Source organism: Carlito syrichta, unplaced genomic scaffold (genome assembly GCF_000164805.1).
Source record: "Carlito syrichta isolate Samal-C Ts95f unplaced genomic scaffold, Tarsius_syrichta-2.0.1 Scaffold309283, whole genome shotgun sequence".
NCBI lineage: Eukaryota > Metazoa > Chordata > Mammalia > Primates > Tarsiidae > Carlito > Carlito syrichta.
Window position 1 is genome coordinate 42628 of NW_007253379.1, and position 9265 is coordinate 51892.

General features: G+C 47.6%; 1 pseudogene; it reads left to right on the top strand.

The window, feature by feature from the left end:
• Nucleotides 1-223: 223 nt before the first annotated feature.
• LOC103269509 lies at nucleotides 224-759 on the top strand (annotated as a pseudogene).
• The last annotated feature ends 8506 nt before the right edge of the window (nucleotides 760-9265 follow it).

The window sequence follows — 9265 nt, forward strand, 5'->3', positions numbered from 1 at the left end:
CACCAACCCCATTGGGAATATACCCAAAGGAACTCAAATCATTCTACAAAATAGATACTTGCACATGTATGTTTGTTGCAGCTCTATTCACAATAGCAAAAGCATGGAACCAACCGTGCTGCCCATCGAAACTGGTCTGGATAAAAAAAAAAATGTGGTACATGTACACAATGGAGTGTTATGAAACCATAAAAAGGACAAACACTCAGAGCCATGGGGGGCCATGGGGAGCCAGGGTCCTGGTGGGCTGCCCCTAGTGCAGGCTTCCTACACAGTCTGCTGCTGCCACTGGGGACAAGCCGCCAAGACCTAGGGGCCCAGAGCTTCTTTCTCTGGCTGCAGAGAATGCAGGCTCTGGAGAGAGAACAGGATACCCTGTGACAGCGACTGGAGCTGCTAGAACATGGCCAGGCCTGGTTTGAAGACCGTCTGAGGAAGGCACAGTGACAGCAGCTGCACCTGGGGGCCCTTGTTGAGAATTTTCTAACAGATTTGCACTCAGAGTCTTGTGGCCCCCAGTTAGCCCAGATCCAAAAGGTGAACATCTGTTTGCAGAATCTGATTCAGGAGAAGTTCTCCCCAAGTCCATTCAATAAGGCTAGTTCCCGCACCACCTAGGACTGGAAAGAAAGGTCAAGGAAGCAGAATTTGTGGCAGCAACAGGAGTTGCCAAGGCAGCAGACAGGAGTCACCTAGCCAAAGGGTTAGATGGCCCAGCCCGGTTGCACCAAGGGGCGAAGAGGCCCTACCGGTGTCTAAACCCTCCTCTCACTCCCCTCTGTGGGGTGGAGGAGACTGAGTCAGAAGCCCCAGTCTCCTCCTTATTCTGCTTCTTCTTCTTTTTTTTTTTTTGAGTTGGAGTCTCACTCTGTCACCCAGGCTGGAGGGCAGTGGCACGCTCTCGGCTTCCACAGCCTCAACCCACTGGGCTCAGGCAATCCTTTTGTCTCATCCTTCCAAGCAGCTGGAACTACAGGCATGCACCACCATGGCCAGCTAATTTTTTTTTTTTTATTGTAGAGATGAGGTTTTGCCAAGTGGCCCAGGCTGGTCTCGAACCCGTGGGCTCAGTCAATCCTCTCACCTCAGCCTCCAAAAGTGCTGGAATTATAGCGTGAGTCACTGTGCCTGGCCTATTCTGCTTAACTCAGCAGCTAAATGACTAGGTAGTGAGTCAATGAAGTTCAGACATCTTGGTGTAAAGTTTCTCTTCTGTGCCTGAAAACTTCCTTTTCATCTTCTTGAGGTCTCATGCTCTCAGTCTCCCCTACATGATGTGCAAAAATGATCTTTCTTTGAAATCCCTCTGGGGAGAAGACATATTTATTGAAATTGTCCTTCAGCCTTTCATACAAAAATAAAATGGAGGCTGCTCCAGAATAAATTTTTTTTTTTTTTAAAAAGGACAAACATATGGACTTCGCAGCAACTTGGATGGATTTAGCGTCTATCATACTCAGTGATCTATCACCGAAACAAAGAACAGAGTACCATATGTTCTCACTCATAAGCAGACCTTGAACAATTATCATAGAACTATAAGAAAGGGATTGGCAGTAGTGAGAACCTGCCCTGGGGCAGGGGGGCGATTGGCAGTTGAGGGAAACTGCCAGGGGAGAGAGGAACACACCTCATCAACAAGGGTACCTGCATAATGAACATTTGTATACCTAACCCTGAATTGTACCCCCATCTTTAAAACAAAAATTTAAAAGTTAAAAAAAAAGTGGGCAAAAGACATCAATTAGACACTTTTCAAAAGAAGGTATATAGGCAGCCAACCAACACCTGAAAAAGTGCTCAGTCTCACTAAACATCCAAGAAATGCAAATCAAAATGACATTGAGATACCACCAAACCTCATTAAGAATGGCTATCATTAATAAAACAACAACAGCCGGGCTCGGTGGCTCAGCCTGTAATCCCGCGCTGAGGTGAGTGAATTGCCTGAGCTCGCGGGTTCGAGACCCGCCTGGGCAGTGAGATCTCATCTCTACAATAAATCAAAAAATCAGCCAGGCGTGGTAGCACATGCCTGTAATTCCGGCTACTCGGAAGGCTGAGGCGGAAGGATCGCCGGAGCCCAGCAGATCAAGGCTGCGGTGGCCAGGAGCGGCCACTGCACTCCAGTCTGGGTGACAGAGTGAGACTCCAACTCAAAAATAAATAAATAAATAAAACAACAACAGATGCTGGTGAGGGTGTGGAGAAAAAGGAATACTTCTACACGACTGGTGGGGATGCAAACTAGTGTAACCTCTTTGGAAACCAGTATGGCAATTTATGAAAGAACTAGACATTGACCGTCCATATGACCCAGCAACCCCCTACTGGGAATATACCCGGAGGCACTCAAATCATTCTACAAAACAAGACACTTGCACACGCATGTTTATTACAGCAATATTCACAATAGCAAAAGCATGGAACCAACCGTGCTGCCCATCAAAATTGGACCGGATTTTAAAAATGTGATATGGCTGGGCACAGTGGCTCAAGCCTGTAACCCCAGCACTTGGAGAGGCCAAGGTGAGGGGATTGCCTGAGTCCACAGGTTCAAGAACAGCCTGGGAAACTTGGCGAGACCTCATCTCTACAATAAATCAAAAAATTAGCCAGGTGTGGTATGAAAATCAAGGAGAAAGAAAATATTTTCATAAATTCTGGAATCAAGGAAAATTGAGGGATCCTTAGAGACTGGCTCCAGCTCCCCAGTCAGGAAGTCATCTCGGGGTTGGCCCAGGCTGGACCCCAGGCCCCTGACATCTAGGGGGTACCCACTGGGTACCCACTTTCTGGGAGGAAAGAGAAAACCTGGTCAACCAAGGAGTGAGCTCTGCATAACGAGAGAAGTGAGAAAGTAGCTTCTGCCAGAGGAGGAAGCGTCATCTAGAGATTATAGGAGATAAAACCGGTTCACCTTTTGTTACAGAAGAGGGTGTGGCCACCTTGCAGGAACAGCAGCTGGGACCCAGGCTGCCCTGCTCAGAGCTTCCCTGTGGCCTCTCCACCCTGGATCCAACAGCTCCTTTTCCAGAAACCCCATCAGAACTGCCTGACCTAGAACACCAAACAGACCTGGCAGGAGGTTCCCACGCCAGGTCTCCGGGTTGAAAGCTACAGCCAGCTGCAGCCAAAGCCAGCCAGTGTGCCACGTGACTTGCAGCCAACTCAGGCAAGTGACATGAGGGGTTGGTTGTTAGAAGTTCACCTGGATTGCGACACTACTCTTCAGCGCCGTCTATAGATTGTGCAATCCTTCAGTCCTATAAATACGGCGACACACTAGCCTCTGAAAGCCTCCTCAACTCAGCCTCTCCAGGAGCCAAGCCTCCTCTCCTGGGCTGTGGTCCAGCTCACTGGTTGCCATGGAGACCCCCTACCTTCTGCTGTTGACTGTCTGCTTGCTCTTCTCCCAGATGAACTCAGGTAAGTGCCAGGACCTGCCAGAATGCTCCGTCCTCAGGGCTGGGGACGCTGGGGCTGCCAAGGACGGCAGCCTCCACGTCTTGAGGCACAAGTGGCAGGCTGAGTGGCCTGCAGTCAGCAGAAGGTGGCATCCTTGCCAGGGCTTCGGGGCTCCGAGCTGTTCCTTTGAGTAGCAAAGGGGCTGCGCCTCAGGGTGGTCCTCCTCGGGGTACACCTCCTTGAGACCCTGATCTGTTCCTGGCTACGTGCCATGACCCTGAGCCCTCAGCTGGAATCGATTCACTTTCTTTTCTGGAAAAGCCACTGGAGCTCTTCTGGCCCAACCTGGTCAATTCACACGTGGGCCCACATGACCCAAGGTGAACAGAAGTCTAAGGCATGACTTTCCATTTTTGCTGTTCTCTTCTCGATTGGTGAAAAAAAAAATGGGCCGGGCTCGGTGGGTCAGCCTGTCATCCCAGCACTTTGCGAGGCTGAAGTGAATGGATTGCCTGAACCCATGGGTTCGAGACCAGCCCAAGCAACTTGGCGAGACCTCGTTTCTACAATAAATCAAAAATTAGCCGGGCGTGGCAGTGCGCGTCTGTAGTTCCAGCTACTCGGAAGGCTGAGGTGGGAGGATCGCTGGAGCCCAGAAGGTCGACGCTGGAGTGGCCATGAGCGTGCGTGCCACTGCACTCCAGCCTGGGCAAAGGAGTGAGACTCCAACTCAAGAAAGAAAGGAAGGAAGAAAGAAAGAAAGAAAGAAAGGAAGGAAGGAAGGAAGGAAGGAAGGAAGGAAGGAAGGAAGGAAGGAAGGAAGGAAGGAAAGAAAATGGATTTTCTACTGTTATCTCACACAAGTGGTCTTTTTGTGAACACAGAATGATGTCCACATGACAAGGTGTCAGGACTTGCACCCTCCAGACAAGAACCCAGCCAAGGTATCTGGAAGTCACAACAGTTGGAGGCAGTCCCTTCGCCAATCCAGCAAATATTCAGTTAACAACTAGTGTGGGCAGGCATTGCCCTGGGAATGAGGAAGGGCCAGGAAAGCATGAGCCCCTGATCTGATTCCAGAAGCAGAGCACAACATGAAAAGCCCATTATATAATTAATTACCTCATAACAATTGCATCGTGCAATGCTGTTCAGGGAGCAGGTGACAAGAAACTGACCTGGTCTCGAGGGGTCAGGAAAGGCTTTCTCAATGAGCCTGAGAAGAGAAGGAAAAATGATCATCATTTTAGTGCACATGGTTGTTTTTTTTTTATAAAAATTCCTTTTCAGCATTCAAAAATTGGGATATATCGTTAAAGCTTAGAATTTTATCTTTTCTTTAAAACGCAAAACAGGCCGGGCTTGGTGGCTCAGCCTGTGATCCCAGCACTTTGGGAGGCCAAGGTGAGTGGATTGCCTGAGCCCGCGGGTTCAAGACCCGCCTGGGCAACTTGGCGAGACCTCATCTCTACAATAAATCAAAAACAATCAGCTGGGCGTGGTAGCGCGTGCCTGTAGTTCCGGCTACTTGGAAGGCTGAGGCAGAAGGATCGCCGGAGCCCAACGGGTCGAGGCTGTGGTGGCCGGGAGGGTGCCACTGCACTCCAGTCTGGGCAACAAAGTGAGACTCCAACTCAAAAAAAACCCGCAAAACATGTAGCAACATCCATGCCCGTGAGCTACAGCAAAATCACTGCTGTTCTTTCAGACAGATGCAGGCACTCCGCTTACCGCAGGCCCTGGCACTCCCTATTGCCTTTCCTCGGCCTACATCACACATTTATGTGAGTTTCCGGGCTCCTGTGGGCTTCTGAACTTGCAGCTCTGAATGAAATAAACCAGTGCACGGTGAGGGGCAGGTAGACAGAAAGGATGGCACATGTGAAAGCCCAGGAATAAAGAGAAAGAAAGCAAGAGCTCTCACCTCCACACCATCTCTCCCAGTGCCCCATGGGAACTGAAGAGGCATGATCTCCATTTTGTGGATAAATAACTTGGCCTAAGTCACATGCCAGGTAGCAGGCAGTCAGGACTCAAACGCAGGCCATCGGCTCTGCTGACACTGCACAGTCTTTCGATGTTCATGGTTGCTCTGGGGGCAGTGGGAGAGCAGGGCTGGAGGGGCTGAGATTCCCAAGAGTCAGAGTCCAGGGAGTCCTAGGACCAGACGGAGGGAGGCCTCGTGGGGCAGGATGTGTGCTTAGGTTTGGAGAACACCCAAGCATTTTCCAACTGGGGGAGTGACAGGATTGGAAACGAGCCATTGGTTGACCTAAAGCATGGACACCCATTAGCAGAGAGCTCGAGCAAGTTCAGGGGGCAATTGGCACACCCTCCCGTTAACAGAGTCATTTCTCTCCCCAACTGTACTTTTTTTCCAGGCCATCAACACTGGCATAGCAAAATTAACCAAACTGACATCGGCGTGGGTCATTCCTCCACATCTGTCCTTCCCTCAAGGACCCGAATACATTCCTGCTAGACTGGGTGTTGTGTCCTCACCTTTACAGTAAGGGCACAGGCAACATGATCCTGGCAACAGCCTCCTGTGACCGTCACTCTCCACCCTCTCTCGCCCACACCTGAATATCTCGCCCTGCTATCCCCACCCCAACCTGCTTGCCCTAATTCCTTCCCCCTCTCTGACCTCTGGCAACAGTCACCGGAACGTGCCTGCCTGCCGTGGCCTCTGGATCTCGTCCAGAAAAATACTCCCGGTTGCCTCAGAGGCACCTGGCAAGGGAACAACTCATGGGAGGCCACAGGTGCTCTCAAAAGTCATACAGAAATAACATAGGCAGCACTTTATTGCTGAAGAAAGGAGCTCTGTGAATAGTATTGCATTAAGTGCCTCCAGTATTTCTTTTCTTTTCTTTTTTCTGAGTTGGAGTCTCACTGTCACCCAGGCTGGAGGGCATGGCACACTCACAGCCATCCCAGGATCCAGCCACTGGGTTCCAGCAATCCTTCCGCCTCAGCCTTCCAAGTAGCTGGAACTACAGGCACGCGCTACCACACCCAGCTAATTTTTTATTAATTGTAGAGATGAGGTCTCGCCAACTTGCCCAGGCTGGTCTCATACCCGTGGGCTCAGGCAATCTCCTCACCCCAACCTCCCAAAGTGCTGGGATTATAGGCTGAGCCACCAAGCCTGGCCCAGTATTTCTATTATGCAGGGACTCAATATCTTTAATGTCATGGACCTATTTAGACTTTCCTAATTCTCATTGTGCTTATCTTAGTAAGTTGTGTTTTTCCAGGAATGTTTCTATTTCAACTGAATTTTCAAGTTCATTGCCATAAATTCATAAGAATCTTAATTTTTATGTCAGTAGGATGTAATATCATTACTTTGATTTCTCTCCTTCTCCCAAATCGGAACACAACCATTCTTTTTTTCCTTTTTCTTTTTCTTTTTTTTTTTGAGTTGGAGTCTCACTTTGTCACCCAGGCTGGAGTTCAGTGACATGCTCATGGTCACCGCAGCCTCAACCTGCTGGGCTCAGGCGATCCTTCCACCTCAGTCTTCTAAGTACCTGGAATTACAGGTGTACACTACCATGCCCAGCTTATTTGTTTTTTAATTTATTGTAGAGATGAGGTCTCACCAAGTTGCCCAGGCTGGTCTCGAACCCCGAGCTCAGGCAATCCTCTCACCTCTGTCTCCCAATGTGCAGGGATTACAGGCTTAAGCTACTGCATCCAGCCAAGATTTTCCTAATTCTCATTCTGTTTATCTTAGTAAGTTGTATTTTTCCAGGAAAGTTTCTATTTCAAGTGAATTTTCAAGTTCATTGCCAAAAAAATTCATAAGAATCTTAATTTTTACATCAGTAGGATATAATATCCCTGCTTTCATTTCTGTTCTTCTCCCAGATCAGGACCCAATAATTCTTTCCTGTTGGTTCTCTGACACCTCCAAGGTGCATGTGTGCCTGTGTATGCATGCACATGTGTACCGGATGTTTCAGCTGTTCTTCTTGGGCTGCTGGTCCATTATTACTGGAAGCCAAAGGCCTTTCAGAAGCACTTAAATTCCACAAACACCAACAGGCCTTTCTCCAAGTTAAATGATATTTCTTCTCTTAAGAAACATGGCATCCGTTAGGAGAAACAGATGTGTGTGTGGTCAAATCTCCCACAAGGGAAAAGACAAATGACATGAAATTGGTAAAGCCAAGCATTTGTGAAAGGTCACTGGACTGAAGGCAGCACAGACCGTTCAAGTAGGAAGGAACCTCAGGATTCTAGACCGAAGATTCTTAAGGTGTTGTCTCGGGACTAGAAGCTTCAGTTTCAGTATCACCTGGAAACTTGCAAATGATCAGTCCCAGCCCAGACCTGCTGAATCAGAAACTCACTGGCAGAGGAGGGGGAGGTAGCCGCTGTGTTTTAACAACACTCCGGGTGATTTGGATACATGCTAAAATTTGAAAACCATGACAGAGCAGTTCTCAATTCTTTACTGCATGTTAGATTCACACAAGGAGTTAATTTTTAGTACAAATACACAGACCCCACCCTGAAAAATTAAATCAATATTTTTTAAAAGCAGTTCAGCTGATTCTAATATGACAGAGTGTGAAGAATTACTGTTCAAGACAAGATTTCTCATCCTTGGTGTGATTGACATTTTGGAACAGAAAATTCTGTCATGGGGGCTGTTCTGTGCCTTTTAAGATATCTAGCAGCATCCCTTGCCTCTACTCACTAGTTACTTGTAACACCCCTGCCTGCTTGAACAAACAAACATCTCCAAGCTTTGCCAAATGTCTACTCTCCACAGACACCCACAGTCCTACATCAAATGAGGTGGCTGCAACAGGGCTGTGGATTAACTAAACTGAGAAGCCTCTTTATTCCCTCTCTTAATTCCCTTGGCTGGGAACAGGGTAGGAATACAGCGAGAATAGAATGTCTTTAAGGGATACTATATTGCTTTCTTTATACAGAACTGTGAAATGTCTCCTCAAGTTTCATAAATAGATATTAAAGCAGAAAATATTGCCATCTTCATCCCAAATTGCTGGCACAGGAGTCTATTTAGAGCTATTGCAAGATCAACTTTTCTACAAAAGTTGTCTCAGAAGCCAACCCATCTTCCTGGAAGTTGGTGTGGCACAAGGAAGGAGAAAGAAATGTGTGTGTGTGTGTGTGTGTGTGTGTGTGTGTGTGTGTCTATAAATACACTAACAATTTTGTTATTGAGAAAAACAATCAAGAAAAAAATGTACAGATCTTCATGATTGCAAAGTACTTTCAAATTTGTAAGCTCAATTGATCTTTCTAGTAATAAACCATCGCCATTACCATCTAGTAATAAACCATCTAGGAATCCCATCTTGCAGCAGGGGTTGGACCAGGCATCCTCCAAGAATCCTTTCAGCACTGAGAGCCTTCAGTGAGAGAGAAAAGATGAAATCTAAGACTCCTGGTGATTCTTTCTGGGTGTGACCTTACTTGAGGTCAACCCTGTGGTGAGGTTATTAAAAACCTAGTTCAATCTTGGACAGCAACAATAAGAATCAGTATGATGGAGAGCTGGAGAGTAGGAGATTCTGTTTTCTGTGAACTGAGTGGGCTTGGCCCAAGGTGCTTCCCTGAGTAATGGGATGGGGGAACCAGAATGTCTCTCAATTTTCTTCCCTTTCCATGGCAACATAGTCCAAAAGAATGCGCTGAGGTCAAGGAATTGTTCTTTCTCTGCACTGATCATGGAACATAGCAACCTCTAAGCCACATGTGACTATTGAGAATTTAATTTGCATTGTGGACGGTGTAATGTCAATAAATGTAAATCGGAACAGCCACAAGGGGCAAATGGCTGCCCTATTGGGTGGCACAGCTCTAGAGTGAA